The sequence below is a fragment of the Oncorhynchus mykiss genome, chromosome 21, assembly GCF_057628025.1.
Source record: "Oncorhynchus mykiss isolate SJ-2025 chromosome 21, ASM5762802v1, whole genome shotgun sequence".
Classification (NCBI taxonomy): domain Eukaryota; kingdom Metazoa; phylum Chordata; class Actinopteri; order Salmoniformes; family Salmonidae; genus Oncorhynchus; species Oncorhynchus mykiss.
Window position 1 is genome coordinate 34184319 of NC_143042.1, and position 8857 is coordinate 34193175.

Below are 8857 nucleotides of genomic sequence, written 5' to 3' on the forward strand. Positions count from 1 at the left end.
GACTATGTTTGGAATATTTAATTTCTCGCACAGAATAGAATAGGCCGACCTTTGTACTACGGGGGATAGTAGCTTGACATAGACTAGTGCTTTTGCTGTTCGTTTGGCCTTCTCATCTTGTTGGCTGATGAACAGTTCTTACAATATCTTCAATATGTACCTCGGAATTGGATAAGGGCGCACGCAGCTGCGTCCCGATGTGTCTGTCTTCACTTGTAGCCTGTGAGAAAGACCCAATCACATGAAGGAGCGCGCAGCACTCAGGGAGAAGGGCACAACGGCCCCTGGCCGCAAAAGGCATGGATTTTTGGGGGGATGCATTACGGCCACACAAAGGGGATGCCGCCGTGAAATTCTAGGCATTATCAAGTGCTTGTCAAATTGTGAATGAGTGACTGATGTAGTGTGTACAGCCTGTGCAAAAAAAACAAAACAAAGCAGAGCTCATGCCTTTTAAGCAATGTTTTCAAATCATCATTAGAGTCGCATCATGCAGCCTTACAATGTATTACAAATCTAAACATACAGCGCAACGTTTGTAGAACAACTAAAGTTACATTAATAGCTCTAGGAATATTTATTTGTCAACTTCTCAACACAGAATAGCCGCATGTGCGCACTCCCTCAAATCGTTTGGAGATTGTATTCTATTTCATTCAGCTTGGTTCAATTGTATTCTTCATACTATAAAATAATGCCACGCAATTCTAAGCAAATCTTGTCTGCTAAATGAACTAGTGTAGCCCACAACCATTTGGCACAGACAGATCAGGACCTAACATGAGGACAACTCAGAGAATGCTATTATTTTTATTCATATCACGCATCTTTTGACCTGTCTTTAATAAATGATGGATTTATTGTGGTGTGGGCTATATTACATGGATTTTATTCATCTTTTTTTAAATGTAGATGTTCCAAAGGTCAGCATCAGTGTCTTGTAGGCTATGTGTGGAAGCCAGGTGATGCTAAATGTGTTTATGTTAATTAACGGTCAATTACCATGAGGCTGACAGTTATTTGCTTGTCAATCAACGGTCGATGAGATTTCGCGACCGCCACAGCCCTAGTTGTGTATTGTTAGATGTTACTGCACGGTTGGAGCTAGGAACACAAGCGTTTCGCTACACCTGGAATAACATCTGCAAAATAGGTGTGTGCGACCAATAACATTTGGTTTGATTAGGTATCTTCATGTGGATTACATAAGCAACAGCACAGCACAAGGTCAAACCCATATGCATGCACACACTGACACACACACACACACACACACACGGACGTGCGTATGGACACACATGCATGCACGAACGCATGCGAGCACACACGCACCAACCGAGCGTGTCTCTGCCTGTCTTTTTATTGTGTTATAGTGTATGTCAAAGCCGGGGGAATCAAGTTAACATTGTTATCTGGCACTGAGCTTCACAACCAGCCACGAAGTAATGGAAGTCTTTTTTCACCTTAGCTTTATAGAAGGTTAAACTGATGAAATATGAAGCTTGTGTGTCTGTGCAAACCTTAACTGATGGAGAGTCCCTGCCTGGCCAAAACCCAAATGGCTGGATGGATGGCTAGATTCATGTCTTACTGAGCAAAAATAACGGAGAGAAAGACAAGGGATAGAAAGGATTGAAAACAAAATACTTTGGGATTTTGTTTGTGTGTGTGTGTGTGTGTGCTCTTTTGGGGAATACAAATCTCTTAACAGCACCCAGGTTTGGAGATATGGTAACATTCACCCACTTCCATCCATCCATCCACCTCTCTTTCTTTCCATCTGACAGCACACACACTGGCTCCTTGGTTACATAGTGGTTGGCATGGGCAAACTCACGCTCTCTCTCGCTCTCTCTCACACTCGCTCTCTCTATCTCTCCCTCTCTCTCTGTGTCGCACTGTCTCACTCCCTCTCTCTACCCTGTCTATCCCACTTGATCATCTCAACAGCAGATGAAGAGGCAGAGCAACAGGCACAGACCAGACTCACTGCCTAGAGATGCAGACTTCATCTCTCTCTTTAAATTTCAATTCAATTTGCTTCATTGGCATGACGTAACAATGTACATATTGCCAAAGCTTACTTTGGAGATTTACAATATTAACATAATTAAAATAAGAATCCATATTGTTAATGGGACAACAATAACAACAATAATCAAGGGTCAAAATAACCATTAATTTAACAATGGCATAAAGGACATGTGCACGTTGTTCGGTCTCTCAGACACGGTCCCTCATTTTATGTCAAGCAGCAATGTCACGCGATGCCAAGCCACAGCTCTCTGCATCCTCCCCCAACAGGATGGGAAATATATTCTCATCAGAGAGATCTTTATAACCTTGAATAAGAGTTTGAAATCTGGGGAAGTGACACTCTAATTGTTTCATATTTTTGACATTTTGTCAGGAAATGCAGCTCTGTCTCGGGTTCTGCTGTTGTGCAGTGGTTGCATAGCCTTTCCTCTATAGGGAGCCAGGTTTTTCCTGTGTCTACCCTTCTCAATGGCAAGGCCGTGCTCACTGTACCTTGTCAAGGTTTTTCTAAGGTTTTGATTAGTAACCATGGTCAAATAATTTGCCACGGTGTACTGTCGTTTCCCAATAAGTAATGTAGTTTTATTTTGACTGTCTTGTAATTTGGTTTATTCTGATTGATTGGATGTGTGTAGTAAGATACAGAACAATTGACTGCTGGTACTGAATGACACACACAGGCCACCATACCCACCACAGATACGGCCAGGAGGAGAGGCAGAGAAAACCAACACACACACAGCTGGACTGATCAGACTGAAGGTACAGATGTAGGATCTTAATTTGAGCCAGTATTCTACAGCAGGACAATAATCCTGCAGCAACAGGAAATGTGAATTATTATGTGGATTATAATTAATGGAAAATGTTGTAGGGGTTGATACGTTTTTCATTATGGAAAATCAAGTCTGACATTTTAAAGTGGAAATTACAAACTTTAAAAGCCTTTCTAACCTTTGAATACACTACAAGTTTGTGTTTGCTGCTGTGCAGGAACATTCTCTGCAACAAAAGAGTGATCAAATGAAGATCTTACATCTGTATGAGGAATCTACCAAAAATGTAGTGGGTAGAAGGAGAAATTAATAGGGAGGACAGACAGACAAACATGATAGAGATAGACAGATGGTGAGCGAGAGAGAGAGAGAGGGAGACAGGCAGACAGAAAGAGAGGCAGACAAACAGAGAGACAGGCAGACGGACATGCTAGCATCTACAGTAAAGAGTGAGACAGAAAGAGAAAGAGAAAAACAAAGATGAAGAGTTAGAGGTGCCTCTTTCTGTGGCACACAACGATATCACTACACACACACACACACACACACACACACACACAGACAGACACACACACACACAATACCTCCATCTGTGCACTCAATCATCCTTCTCCAAACACAGCAGTCCAATCGAATCAAGTCATATCAAATCAAATCACGGCTATTGAGACTTTTCATCTGGAAGCAGAGAGTGGATTACATATAGGAGGGGGGATTGGGGGGGGGGGCTGCTGGATGTGTGTGTGTGTGTGTGTGTGTGTGTGTGAGCGCGCAAGCGATTCCAGGAAGATTCCATAATCCATAACAATCCAGGAATAGTGTAGCCTACATATGGGCTGTGTCCCAAATGGCACCCTATTTCCTATACTGTATAGTCCACTACTTTGTACCAGGGCGCTGACTGCATGGAAGCGCTGCAGCATAGCAACTGTTGGGATGGGTTAATCAGGTTTTTTGTGCCGACCCAGCTTAGAGCTGGGTGAGGCTTAAGCCCTCCTCTCAACCACACCACTGGGCTGCCAGACAGTGGATGGTTGACCTTGTGAAAGAGACAGCGAGAGAGAGAGGGGGTGGGGGGGGGGGGATTTGTGTGTGTGTGTGTGTGTGTGTGCATTCATGTGTGTGTGTGTGTGTGTGCATTCGTGACATAATGTTCCAGAACCATGGTTTGAAAGATTTTTGGAAGGCGTTCCAATTCCAAACTCCCAAAGTTACCTACAGGGTTCAACTTCAACACAACACACCACCGACAGCTCAATGATGGAACACAGCACCCACCCTTGAAGGCATAGTTTCCTCTACATCTGGAACTGAGTGAGAAGAACGTGTAAATATTCCGGAGATTTTCAAAAGCACATCCCGACTCCCTTACTGGCGTTTCCAAAATACGTGCTGAGACTGCAGACCTCAACACAGAAACACTGCTTAAATGACATGTCTTACATCGTAACATGACAAAGCATTTCATGCGATAGTTCCCTTTGCTTCAGGTACAGAGCGAGACATTCCTGGTTCCACAATTGACTCAGTCGGAAAATGCTCAACGGCCACAGTAAAGAAAGTTCTGCTCTGATAAGGGAGTCAAGAGAACAGCGGAGTGTGTGTCTTGGACGTGGGCGGTAGAGGACATTGAGACAGCTTGCTTTTTGGTTTAATGATCCTCTCCCCTCTCTCTCTCTCTCTCTCTCTCTCTCTCTCTCTCTCTCTGTCTTTCTCTCTCTGCCGGGCCGGAATGGCTCTCCCATTTGATATATCGATTTTGTATTTTTTTTGCTCGGCGGACAAAACTGTTCAGCACAGCAGAAATGTGCTTCCCCCTTGGCTACGTCCTGTCTGTGTCTGTGGGAATGTATGCGGTCGAGTGTTTCGCCAGTCTCTGAGTCAACACAAAGGGGTTTTCGGGAAGACAAACTATTTCAAAACCTCCAGCACAAAAACGAACGGGTCCTTTTTTAAATAGCACAGAGCAGAGTATCTTTCTTAGTGTGACAGTTGTAGTCGTTGTATCTTCCTACAGAATGACTTGAAACAATGTAAATATAGTCTGGTGCCGAATCGGTGTTTTTAGCCAAGTCCTCTGACTATTGTTGGACTAGTACACACTCCGTTTGTACAACAGATATACAACGTGTTTAATACATCGACTGACATACAACCAATGTTTTTTTATGGGTTTGGTTGTTTAAAAAAGTTTACACAACCATTGTGTGCGCACTGCACACAGATCAAGAGACTTGTGGAAGTGGTCCTTGGTATATTTGGAATGTAACTTGTGAGAGAAAAGGCAGTGACAGGAAATGCATGCAGTGGCAGCTGTCACCCTGTGCCTAACACAGTTTACACTGTTTAAAAGGCTAAACTGATTTTAGATCCGATCCTCCTCTGAGACGCTTGATACAGCTCCAGCTCTTGTAGCCTAGTAGTGCAAGGGTTATTGTACACCAAATCACTGACAAAAAGGACAAGGAAATAGACTAAAAACAATATTTTGATGACAATATATTAGTAATGCATTAGTAATTAACCAACAATAATGGCAATATTAATTATTACCATTATTATTATGATTTAATTATAGTACTGTCACTAATAACACCATTGTTGTCTCAATCATCAACCTGATTCATTACAGTATAGCCTAACAGTAGTTTTCAACAAGCAGTCTATATGGTCGTTCGCTTTCCCCCAATTGCTCACTCGTGCACACATTCGTGCATGGTGATGCTGGGCTCGGCGCAGCGGTCGGGATTAAGGATGATATGTGCTCAACATTTTCCTCATGTCCATTATTCACAGTCATGATGAGGCACGGCATAAACACCGACACATTAGCTAGGTCACAGGTTGTTTAACAGCATCGATTATTAAGCTATTGTTGAACCACTCTCCGATATTGAACGCCACAGAACATTCCAGATAAAGTGGTTAGGGATGTCAATGTAAAAAAAACGAATGGGATTAGGCTACACAGCAACATTGAGAAAGCAGAAGTGACAGTTTACACAATATCATCATAACGATGAATCAATACATCGAGTAAATGAAATGGTCCTTGAAGGATAAGGCATTCGCCTATAATGCAAATTCATGGGTTAAGCAGTTCATTCAAGTCGGGTTCCCTTCCTGAGCAACGTCCCATCATTCATTGCCGGCATCGTTCACTTGTTGGGAAGTGGGTTATCATCCAAGACAAAAGACAACCCAACAACCAAACGAAAGTCATATCAAGTGTTTTGAAACACAAAACTATACATGTTATGGAAGTAGGGTTTATGGTTCATCATGTAACGGAATTCTCTGATGATGGTGCCAAAATAATGATAAATCAAGTAGTAGCATACAACCATTATTATATCATTGAATAATGACAAATTCAAAAAGCAAAAACTGAAAAAACACACTCGCATACAATGACACGCCAACATTATAACCTCCCATACAAATAGTGAGTGAAGCCAGGATATTAAAAGCATGTGTTGGCTTACCCCGGGCTTTGTGTAGGCTATGAGTCCGCGAAGAGAGATGCCCTGTTCTGTGGGTGAGATAGTGTTCACTTCTCTACCAGTTATCAAAATGTGATTTGTATTCGATTGACGCACAATCTCGCTGCAAAATCGGCTTCTTCAGTCAGCTCCTCTATCCAGAATGTAGGCTAGTTGGTTTAGGATGTTGTCAGCTCTGGGACGCCGTCTAGTGATGGATTTTATTTTATAAACATATAAAAGCGATTACAAAAGCAATTGTTATGGCGAAATTCTATTGGCTAGTGTGGATAAGTGGTTTGTTTTTGTTCCAGGCAAGTTCTATCCGTCCGTCCGGTTGTCTGGATACACAGTTTTGCCGGTTCGTTGATGGAAACGCCTTTTCTTTACTCTCTCTCTCTCTCTCTCTCTCTCTCTCTCTCTCTCTCTCTCGGTTGTCGTTCCCGGTCACACGCGCTGTCTGATACCGTTGTTTCGCAGACACTCGCGCACACACATTTTTCCAAGATGATGTCACCGCGCTATCCGGTTTGCAAATCCCACCTCCTTTTCCATCCCTCCTGATCCCGCTGCTCTCCATCACTGCCACACCCCCCGACACGTTATTGTCCTCCAACTCCTTTTCTCTTGTTTCCTCCGATGTAACATCCAGTGTGGCATCGGAATCGCGAGCATCACAATCATTGGCATCTCTCTAGCCAGGAGCGCGAGGTAGATGACATTGAATTCTCTAAACTGAGGGAATAGGTTTCCTTATCACAGTAAAAACAAGCCCAATTTTTATATAATTTCCTCTCCACTCTGATGCAGTTGTGTATTCAACGATGGGCCTACTATATTAGGTTAGCCTACTATATTAAATTGACATGTTGTGGTTGGATGGTAGTGGGTCGGAGAATTAGAAGAGAGATAGAGAGAAAAGAGAGACGGAGAGAAGGGATAGCAAATGTTATTATTTTATTTAAAATAAGTGTAACTTTAAACCCAGACATGCCACACTCACAGCCATGTTTATGGGTTAGATGTGTTCCCTATATAGTGCACTACACTTTAAACCAGAAGCCCTGATAAAAAATAGTGCCCACAGAGGCGCAAATTTGGTTTAAGAAGTGTGTGTGGGGGGGGGGGGGGGGGGGGGGGCATATATATATGAATTATAAACTGGATAGTTCTATCCCTGAATGCTGGTTGGCTGACAGCCATGGTATATTGTATAACACGGGTATGACAAAACATTTATTTTTACTGCTCTAATTACATTGGTAACCAGTTTATAATAGCAATGAGGCACCTTATTGTTCTTAGGCGTCACGCCTAAGAACAGCCTTTAGCCGTGGTATATTGGCCATATACTGTATCACACACCCTCGTGCCTTGTTGCTTATTTTTTATATTTTTTATCTGGTCGGATAAACACTCCAAACAGCCTATCCGACTGCTCGGAGGTGTCTGCATGGTCCTAAAGCACACTTTTGCGTTTTTAAAAAATCACATTCCAATGATAAAACTGGTGGGGACAAAAATGCAATTTCAGACTGTGGGGGGACAAAGTGAAAACAGAAGTGACAGTTTACACAATATCATCACAACGATTGATCAATAAATCAGGTAAATTAAATGGTCATTGAAGGATAATTAATTAGCATATAATGCAACTTCATGGGTTAAGCAGTTAATTCAAGCCAGGTTCTCTTAGAAGTTTACATACACTAAGTTGACTGTGCCTTTAAACAGCTTGGAAAATTCCAGAAAATGATGTCATGGCTTTAGAAGCTTCTGATAGGCTAATTGACATAATTTGAGTCAATTGGAGGTGTACCTGTGGATGTACAGTTGAAGTCGGAAGTTTACATACACCTTAGCCAAATACATTTAATATCAGTTTTTCACAATTCCTGACATTTAATCAGAGTAAAAATTCACTGTCTTAGGTCAGTTTGGATCACCATTTTATTTTAAGAATGTGAAATGTCAGAATAATAGTAGAGATAATTCTTCATTTCAGATTTGCTTTCTTTCTTCATATTCTCAGTGGGTCAGAAGTTTACATACACTCAATTAGTATTTGGAAGCATTGCCTTTATATTATTTAACTTGGGTCAGACGTTTCGAATAGCCTTCCACAAGCTTCCCACAATAAGTTGGGTGAATTTTGTCCCATTCCTCCTGACCGTGCTGCTGTAACTGAGTCAGGTTGTAGGCCTCCTTGCTCTCACACGCTTTTTCAGTTATGCCCACACATTTTCTATAGGATTGAGGTCAGGGCTCTGCGATGGCCACTCCAATACCTTGACTTTGTTGTCCTTAAGCCATTTTGCCACAACTTTGGAAGTATGCTTGGGGACATTGTCCATTTGGAAGACCCATTTGCGACCAAGCTTTAACTTCCTGACTGATGTCTTGAGATGTTGCTTCGATATATCCACATCATTTTAGTTCCTCATGATAGCATCTATTTTGTGAAGTGCACCAGTCCCTCCTGCAGCAAAGCACTCCCACAACATGATGCTGCCACCCCCGTGCTTCACGGTTGGGATGGTGTTCTTCGGCTTGCAAGCCTCC

General features: G+C 42.4%; 1 protein-coding gene across 1 annotated transcript in view; it reads right to left on the reverse strand.

Annotated features, from left to right (window-relative positions):
* Window positions 1-6964, reverse strand: part of pea15 (proliferation and apoptosis adaptor protein 15) — a 60884-nt gene extending 53920 nt beyond the window's left edge. Inside the window, exon 1 of the mRNA XM_036957819.2 lies at window positions 6299-6964. The gene's annotated coding sequence lies outside the window, so the exon portion shown is untranslated. The remainder of the gene's footprint in view (window positions 1-6298) is intronic.
* Between the last annotated feature and the right edge of the window lie 1893 nt (window positions 6965-8857).